General features: G+C 41.9%; 1 non-coding gene across 1 annotated transcript; it reads left to right on the top strand.

The window, feature by feature from the left end:
* The first annotated feature begins 1,034 nt into the window (after window positions 1-1,034).
* LOC149023043 (small nucleolar RNA R71) lies at window positions 1,035-1,141 on the top strand. Its single transcript, XR_016172640.1, has one exon. It is a non-coding gene; the product is annotated as a small nucleolar RNA R71 (small nucleolar RNA).
* The last annotated feature ends 9,044 nt before the right edge of the window (window positions 1,142-10,185 follow it).

Raw genomic sequence — 10,185 nt, 5'->3', positions numbered from 1 at the left:
ACCCCTTACAAGGAAATTGATGGGGAATACTCACAGGTGGTGTTTCTTTACTAGGCTTGTGTGCATCATCGCCAATCTCATGGATCAAATCAACCTCCTCTCGACTCTCAAGATCAATGGGCAATGGCTTGGGAGTAGGCAAAGGGGCATAATATTCCTTCCCACTATGTGTCACAATAGAGACTGCTTGGACTTGTTCTTTCCTAGACCCAATTTGATGATTAGGGTTACCTATTGGTTGACTAGGTAACTGACCAACCTCCCTCCTACTGATGGCATCAGCTAGTTGACCAAGTTGAGTTTCCAATTTGTTAATAGACTGAGAATGGGAATGCAACAATTGAGTGTTTTGCTCTAATCCACTAAGTGCTTTTGGTACCTTATCCTCAAATGATGAATTATGTGAGGGTTGTGAAGATGATGGTTGCTCATTCCTATAGGCATTTTGATGCATATTAAATGGAGGTGGCCTATAAGGTATTTGATTAGAGGGATTGGGCATTGAGTTTCGCCATGAAAAATTGGGGTGGTTTCGCCATCCTAGGTTGTAGGTATTGGAATATGGATCATTGCCCAATTTAGAGACTCCTTGGGCCAAATTTGCATGCTCCTTAACAAACTCAGGGTATTGTGCAGCCAAACAACAATCAGTGACATGATGGGATAGGCTAGAACATAAAGCACATGCTTCAATCGAATTAGGTGGAGAGAAACTTGTAGGAAGTGGAGATGGGGTTTGTTGTCCTAATGACAAGAGATGGTCCAATTTCTTTGATAGCAAGTCAACCTTAGTGTTCATCTCAATGGTAGAATTGATCTCATAGAGACCACTCCTCTTTGGTTGCCCAATGGATGGAATCTCAGTCCTAGCTGCTGAAGCATGGTGTTGGGAGTTTTCACTATGGGTCTCAAAAAGTTCCCATGCCTGATTCTCATTCTTGTGCATGAAAGTCCCACCACAAGAAGAATCAACCATTTGCCTATGTCAGTCTCTAAGGCCATCATAAAAACATTGAACTAATTGCCATTTAGGAATAGCATGGTGGGGGCACTTCCTAAGTAATTCTTTTAGTCTTTCCCAAGCCTCATGAAATTGTTTTCCTTCTTGTTGGGAGAAACTCGTTATCACTCTCCTAATGCTATTGGTACGGCCAATGGGGAAGAACTTTTTAAGGAACTCCTGTTGCATTTCTATCCAAGTGAAAATTTTAACAATGTCCAAAAAATGAAGCCAATGCTTAGCTTTATCTTTAAGGGAGAATGGAAAAAGAAGTAACCTTAAAGCATCAACTGAGAAGTTTTGAATTTTAACCGTGGATGACACCTCTAAAAACGCATCTAAGTGCTTATAGGGCTCTTCATTGGCAAGTCCATAAAAAGATGGTAGTATTTGAATCACACTAGATTTGATCTCATATTGAGCCGCCTCTATGTTAGGCAACTTAATACAAGAAACCGAAGTATATATCATAGGAATGAAATGCTCACTCAAGGGCCTCATTGGAGGCTCATAGTTTGCCATGGTTCTTTGCCTTCTAAGATTGGCCAAAGTCTCTTCTAACTCTAAGTCAAGTGGAGTCAACTCAGGGTTTAGTGACCGACGACCATGCATACACACAGAAGAATAAAAAAAGAATAAGCTAAATAAGTAAAATTAAAAGAAAATAACTATAGCAAAAGGGAGAGTTTAGGATGTACCTGAAGTCTCTTCTAACAATACTTGTTTCTCTTTTTCTCCAACTCTTTTTTTCTCTTTTAAATCTTTTTCAGTTTTCTCTCTTTAAAAAAACCATACAACCATGTTCCCTTCTTTTCTTCTGCTGCTTCTTCTTCCTTCTCTTTCACTTTCTTTTTTGTTCAGCAAAACAAAAGACTTCTTATTCCCAAGCTTCAGATCTCCAAAGCCAACCAACGTCTTCTGGTTCGACCTCCACGCTCTTCCCAAACTCCTCAAAACGTCCTATCTCTTATGCTGGAGTTTGCTCTCCTTTTATAGATTAATTAAACTCAGAGTTTGAATCAAACTCAGAGTTCTTATCTGACTTAAACAAGGAGTGTTTTGATGTACAAATCGGACTAACTTAGAGATATCCAATAAACAATCCCACCGTTGGATTTGAAGATCAAAAAGTCGTGAAGCTCTCCTCCAAAAATCGGCTCAATCGGACACTAGATGACCATCCGATGAAGAGGTTGATCAAAACTGGACAGAGACCCTCAAAAACGAGATTCTTGAGAGACCCTCAAAAACGGGATTCTTGAGTTTTCTTTATTTGAATTGGATTCTTTCTCTCGAAACCTTTTTGTGTGTTGCTGTACCATATCAAAGCTAACTTAAGTTGCCAACAATGATAACACCTTCATTTTAGGCCAATGGAACAACAAAGATGAAACATAGAGAGAGAGAGAGAGAGAGAGAGAGAGAGAGAGAGAGAGAGAGAGAGAGAGAGAGAGAGAGATGAGTCTTCTTCTTCAGCAATGAGAGATGAGAGCCGCATTCGCCGTCTTCCCTTCTCTGTGGTTGGCTTCTCTTTTATGTCTACCGCACACAATGAATCCTCTCTCTTTACCCATCGATTTGACCTTTATTCTTTAGAAATTTGGAAAAACTCAAAACTGAAAAATTGTAGATATTTTCAATATCGTTCCATAGCATCTTGAATCATTGAAATCGAAGCTCATACGAGAGAGATATGCCCAAAATACTGAAGGTAGGTCTGTTTACCCGATTTTCAGATTTATTACCAATTTTGTTCCTTAGACCTCCACCTATTTCCAATTTGGCTAAGATCTCACTTTTCTTGATTTCTTGAGCAGCAAGATTGAATGCCATGACTTAAAATCCACCAATATCTAATATACTTGCCAACTTTACTCCATATTATCTCTAATATCCAAAATCTCCTTATTCCTCAAAAATAAACAAAAATACTCAATTAGCTCTCTTTAATTAAATAAGTATGGGGAATTAAATCAAATAAATAATGGTAAATGAATGCTTATCAACCGGAAAGAAACTTATTTAGTTATCTTGATTGCTTCCGCTGAACTCATTATTCTTTTTGATCATTGATTCTTTCAATTATTATTTTATTAGAGTATTTGGACTCCTGTATCTTTCTATTAATTATTGCACTTATTTTTGCTCATGATTATCTATTACTTGCATTTATTATTATTGATGGTAAGACTGTGGATCTTGTGACAATTCACACCCACGGGTTTCTCGGGCGAATAACTGAGATCGGTTGGTGGGGTGTGACACATTCAATCAACTGTAGATTATTCCCTTTTTTCTAAGGGCCACAGGGATTCAACCATCTTTGTATTAGTGCATATGGACGACATCCTTATTGCCAGTTCTGATGCTTTTGCTATTTCCATCTTAAAGGGTTTCCTTCACCAACAATTTCGTATCAAAGATCTTGGGCCCATGAAATAATTTATTGGTCTTGAATTGGCTCGCTCAAAAAAGGGTATTTTCCTTAATCAACAAAAATACACTTTGGATATATTATCTGATGTTGGCCTCACCGGTGCTCGCTCGACTTCAATTCCAATGGAACAAAATCTCAAGCTTATGGATTCTGATGGTGATGTCCTTCCTGAACCTACATCTTATCGGCGTTTGATTGGATGATTGATTTATCTCACCATCACTCGTCCCGATATTGTGTACACTGTCAACATTCTCAGCTAGTTTATGCACCAACCTCGGAAACCACATATGGACACTGCAACTTGCCTTCTTTGATACCTTTATAGCTCACTTGGCCAGGGTATTTTACTCCAGCTAATAGCACCTTATCACTTCATGCTTTTTGTGACTCTGATTGGGCTAGTTGTCCCATGACTTGCCAATCCACCACTGATTATTATGTTTTTCTCAGTTCTAGCCTTATCTCTTGGAAGACCAAGAAACAACATACAGTTTCTCGATCCTCTGTCGAGGAAAAATATCGAGCCCATTCGGCGATGGCCACTTGTGAGCTAATTTGGTTAACTTTGCTCCTTTAAGATTTTGGTGTTCATTTGAAGCAGCCAATCCATCTTTTCTGTGACAATCAAGCGGCCATCCACATCGCCGCCAATCCTGTGTTTCACAAGCGCACCAAACATATTGAAATTTATTGTTATGTCATTCGTGATAAGATATGCTCTAGCTTCATCCGCACCGTCCACACCGTCCACACTTCAGTTTTACCCACATTGCTTACATTTTCACCAAATCCCTGGGCAAAGATTCTTTTCTATTCCTAAAGGACAAGTTGAGAGTTCTTGATACTCACTCTCCAACTTGAGGGGGAACATTAGCTATAATATGACCGTTGGAGATCTTTGGAGAATATGACCATCAGAGATCTTTGGAGATTATGGTGGACTGAATTTCAAGCTAGCAATGACCGCTGCAAACTATAAATGCTAGGATTGCAATTCAAATCCTCATCCCATGCATGTTTTCCCTTTATGTCTTATTCTATATAATTTCTTTTCTTATGTATAGCGTGCCACATTTATTTTATTCTTTACTTGATTGTATTATATATACTCATGAAGAGGTAATACAAAATCACTTTTACCCATAATCTTCTTAACAAATAGGAAAAATTTTAAGAACACCCTTAGGTATTGGCAAAAAGCATAAATATTCCAAAACAATACCAAATTGGTAGTTGCCCCTTTTTTGTTAGAATCACTCGTTGTTTAGAGGGTGTTGCGTCTAGAACTTCTTCGAGGGCCGGATATTGAAATGACCACCTTAAGAGCTCTCCAGCCAAGTTGGAATAACTGGGATGCCTGCACACACAAAGAAAGCAAGAACGGTTCGGCCTAGTTTTTGACAGGGAACCGCCTCCGATGCTCAAGTCAGCCTAGGCAACAATAATGGTTCTTGAGAGAGTTCTCAAGAACGTAATGAGTAAATATTCAGATGAAAGTTCTCGTACCTTTCTCCATGTAGGAGGTGGGTTTATATAGAGGTTACCTGGAGGCGGCGCTTCCTTGAGTTTCGGATTGACGGTTGAACAGTGAGTGGAGTCTCTTTGGAATAACGGCTCCTTCTTTGTCGGACCGGATAGAGCCGTTATCTGATGACTCATCTCCCCAATTCTCGGAACGGCTCTTCTTGAGTAGTTATCTGTAACTAACTTTCTTGACCTGGCCGTCTTCTTCAACGTCTCTCTTGGACTTAGTCCAAATGGGCTTCTTGAGCTTATTCCGTGCATGTTCCCTGAAGGGGTGAATATGCTTCCTCCCGAGGGGGTTTTCTGTGCCTCTCAAGGGAGAACACTATTCCTCCCGAGTCTTCAGAATAATCATGGCCCGAGGGGGTTTTCTGTGCCTTTCAAGGGAGAACACTATTCCTCCCGAGTCTTCAGAATAATCAAGTCTCGAGTGGATATGCGTTTTCTCCATAAGGGATTCTCAGAATCCTCCTAAGAGGACTTCCATTAAGAAGACTTCTCTATCCCGAGTGGGGGTGTATGTTCGTCCCGAGGGGGGGTCCTCAGGATATATGTTCTCCACAACAGAGCCCCCCATTCCGTGCGATCGGTTTCTCGAGTGTATGGAATGTTCTTCTCATACCTCTTTGAAGGTTTTTTCTTTTAAAGAAATTCCAATGCGTCGTCTTGAATGATAGCCATCATTTCTCTAAAGTCTCGTCGAGTCGAGAAGCCCCCAGCCTGGTTCTCCGAGAGATGCCATTGCCTTTATTAAGGGTGACTACTCGAGTGAGGTCCCGAGTGTGACGCCTTTGAGAAATTCCATTTCATGAGAGCCTTTCTTGAGTTCTCATAGGAGGTGGGGAAATTCTCCTGAGTGAGGTCCTGAGTGTAACACCTTTGAATAATTCCATCTTATGAGAGTATGCATTGGACTTTCATAAGAGGTGGGGAAATACTCCCGAATGGCTACCCGAGTGAGGTCCCGAGTGTAACGCCTTTGAATAATTCCATCTTATGAGAGTCTGCATTGGACTTTCATAAGAGGTGGGGAAATACTCCCTAGTGGCTACCCGAGCGAGGTCCCGAGTGTAACGCCTTTGAATAATTCCATCTTATGAGAGTTTGCATTGGACTTTCATAAGAGGTGGGGAAATACTCCCGAATGGCTACCCGAGTGAGGTCCCGAGTGTAACGCCTTTGAATAATTCCATCTTATGAGAGTCTGCATTGGACTTTCATAAGAGGTGGGGAAATACTCCCGAATGGCTACCCGAGTGAGGTCCCGAGTGTAACGCCTTTGAATAATTCCATCTTATGAGAGTCTACATTGGACTTTCATAAGAGGTGGGGAAATACTCCCGAGTGGCTACCCGAGTGAGGTCCCGAGTGTAACGCCTTTGAATAATTCCATCTTATGAGAGTCTGCATTGGACTTTCATAAAAGGTGGGGAAATACTCCCGAATGGCTACCCGAGTGAGGTCCCGAGTGTAACGCCTTTGAATAATTCCATCTTATGAGAGTCTGCATTGGACTTTCATAAGAGGTGGGGAAATACTCCCGAGTGGCTACCCGAGTGAGGTCCTGAGTGTAACGCTTTTGAATAATTCCATCTTATGAGAGTTTGCATTGGACTTTCATAAGAGGTGGGGAAATTCTCCCGAGTGGCTACCTGAGCGAGGTCCCGAGTGTAACGCCTTTGAATAATTCCATCTTATGAGAGTCTGCATTGGACTTTCATAAGAGGTGGGGAAATACTCCCGAATGGCTACCCGAGTGAGGTCCCGAGTGTAACGCCTTTGAATAATTCCATCTTATGAGAGTCTACATTGGACTTTCATAAGAGGTGGGGAAATACTCCCGAATGGCTACCCGAGTGAGGTCCCGAGTGTAACGCCTTTGAACTCTCTCGAGTTTTTTGTTGATTTGAAGAGCACTCCTGGGTTCTAAACTTGTTAAGAACTCTCCTGGGCTCTTCTTAAGAACGCTCTCGGGTTCTTGAACTTGTCAAGAACTCTCTTGGGTTCTTTTGAAGAAATGCTTGTATATTCTTCGCTATAACTTTCTTTTCAAGAAAAATGATGTCAAAAATGGAGACGTAGACTTTATTGAGAATCAAATGGTCTTTTGACTTGCTTGCATTTTTTGACATAGTCCACGGCATCTTTTTGAATAGTCGGCCAATAAAGGCCTTGGCGTATTATTTTGTGGGCTAAAGCATGACCTCCCATATGTGCTCCGCATATTCCTTCGTGTACTTCGGCTAAGGCATATTGAGCTTGAGAAGGGCCAACACACTTTAGAAGAGGTTGTGTGACCGATCTTTTATAAAGTTGTTCTTCAATAATGGTGAACTTCGCTGCTTGATTTTTAACTGCCTTAGCCTCCTTGACGTCTTCCGGAAGGATATCATTCTTCAAATATGATATTATTGGGTTCATCCAACTAGGCTTTTCTTCAATATCCATCGCCTCGACTTCTCGAATGATAGGAATTTCCAACTGTTCAATATAAACGGCTGAACCTAAGGTTGAGTACTTGGATAAAGCCAACTTGGATAACTTGTCTGCTAATTCATTTACCTTTCTCGGAATTTGCTTTATTTCAAGATGATCAAAATAATGGTGACAATCGTCAATTTTGGCTAAGTAATTTGCCATTCTTGTTTCCTTTGCCTCGTACACGCCGCGAACTTGATTCACCATCAACTGAGAATCACTTCGGACTTCCAATTCTCGGACTCTTAGAGCTTGGGCAAGTCTTAGTCTTGCTAGAAGGGCTTTGTACTCAGCCTCATTATTAGAGGCTTGGGCAAGTCTTAGTCTTGCTAGAAGGGCTTTGTACTCAGCCTCATTATTAGAGGCTTTGAAGTTGAATCTTAAAGCATAATGAATAGTGAATCCATCCGGGCTGATTAGCATTAACCCTGCTCCACTCCCCAAAGAGTTGCTCGAGCTGTCGACATATAAAGTCCATAACTCCTGACCGAGTGGATCTTCTACTCCCCAACTGGGCTTGCTATTCTCAAGAACAAAATCAGCCAAAACTTGTCCCTTTATAGCTGGACGAGTTCTGTACTCGATTTGATATTCGCTTAACTCAATGGCCCATGTTACCATTCTTCCGGCTAAGTCTGGTTTCTGTAGTATTTTCTTCAACGGGAAGTTGGTCAAGACTACAATTGGATGAGCTTGGAAGTATGGTCTGAGTTTCCGAGATGCGACTACAAGGGCTAAAGCTTGTTTGTCCACATCTGGATATCACGTCTCGGCATCTACTAGAACATGACTTATGAAATAAATAGGGTTTTGCGAAGTACCTTCTTCTTTTACTAACACCGCGCTTACCGCCGCTGGAGAAATGGCTAAGTATGTGAATAATTGTTCTCCCGTTGAAGGTCGAGCTAAGAGAGGTGGAGTCCCGAGCTTCTCCTTAACTTCTCAAACGCTTTCTGACATTCATCCGTCCAGAGTGTATCCTTTGCCTTCCCGAGGTCTTTAAGAGCCTTGAAGAAAGGCAAACATTTCTCACCCGATCTAGAAATGAATCTGTTTAAGGCTGCTACTCTTCCAGTTAAGCATTGAATATCCCTAACCGTCTTTGGCGATTCCATCTCGAGCAAGGCTTTGATTTTTTCTGGGTTGGCCTCAATTCCTCGTTGGGATACCATAAATCCAAGGAATTTTCCGGAAGAAACTCCGAACGCGCACTTCTCCGGATTTAGCCTCATTTGATATGTTCTTAAAGTATCAAAGACTTCTTCAAGATCTTCCAGATGACTTCTTCGGACAATACTCTTTATGAGCATATCATCCACATATACTTCCATATTTCTTCCTATTTGGTCTTTGAAGACTTTGTTTACCATTCTCTGATAAGTGGCCCCAGTGTTCTTCAACCCGAAGGGCATTACTTTATAGAAGTAACTTTCTCGATCTGTCATGAAGGCCGTATCCCTCTCGTCCTTGGGATTCATCATAATCTGATTGTATCCCGAGTAAGCGTCCATGAAGCTTAATACTTCATGTCCTGTTGTGGCGTCGATCAAAAGGTCGATCCGGGGAAGTGGATAGCAATCCTTTGGGCATGCTTTATCCAAGTCTGTGTAATCTGTACACATTCTCCATTTGCCGTTGGCTTTCTTCACCATGACTACATTCGCCAACCAAGTTGGGCATTCTATGAGTTTTATAAAACCCGATTGCTCTAGCTTCTCCGCTTCGGTTCTGATGGCAGCATGTTTCTCGAGCGAAAAATTCCTTCTTTTTTGGATCATTGGAATTGCATCGTCCCTGATCCATAAACTGTGTTCTACAACTCTTTGATCTATTCCGGGCATGTCTTCGGCCGACCATGCGAATACATCTAGGTTGTTCTGGAGAAACTCGATCAATTCTTCCTTGAATTCTGTAGGTTGTTCTGAACCGATCATAGTCCCTCTCTCGGGAAGATCCGGATGAAGTTGAATTCGCTTGAGTTTTTCAACAGGTTCGGCTCTCTGCATAGCTTCTTCATCCCGGTCATCCCGAATTTCAATACTCATTGTATTGTCCGATCTCTCGGTTCTTCTGACTTTCTTGAGATAATTCACATAACATTGTCTGGAGAGTCGCTGATCAGAAGAGCACTCCCCGACTCCTGCTGTGGTTGGAAACTTCAACTTCATATGTGTTGGAGAAACCACCGCCCCTAAGGCGTTAAGAGTTGGCCTCCCGAGTAAGACGTTGTAAGCTGAAAGGTCCTGAACCAACATCAATGTTGCTTGGACGACTGCATCCCGAGGAGAGGTCCCGATCCTTAGATCCAATTGGATGGTCCCTTCGGATATGGTGGACGACCCGGCGAACCCATATAAGTGAGTCCCGCATGGAGTCATCATCTCGTCCTCAAACTTCAATTTCTTAAATGCTTCATAAGATAGTAAGTCGGCGGAAGATCCCGTGTCTACAAGAACGCGGTGAACTTCCCGATTTGCCAATTTCACTTTGATAACTATAGCATCGTCGTGAGGAGAAGTGACGCCCTTGAGATCTTTTTCGGTGAAGGTTATTGGATCTGGGCATAAGTCATTTCTTCGTTTTCTTGGCAACTGCATCGATCCAACGAACCGTGCCTTTTGCTTCGCCTTCTTAATGGATTCTTCCGTCGGATTTCCCAAAACAATGTAAATGGGGGGAAATTCTCGAGTGTCGGGTCTCTTCTCGGGATTCTTGTCTGCCCTCTCGGGACTTTTGTATCTGA

Source organism: Hakea prostrata, chromosome 3, assembly GCF_041222555.1.
Source record: "Hakea prostrata isolate BN-2017 chromosome 3, UWA_Hpros_2, whole genome shotgun sequence".
Lineage (NCBI taxonomy): Eukaryota > Viridiplantae > Streptophyta > Magnoliopsida > Proteales > Proteaceae > Hakea > Hakea prostrata.
This window is presented reverse-complemented; position numbering and strand designations above follow the sequence as displayed.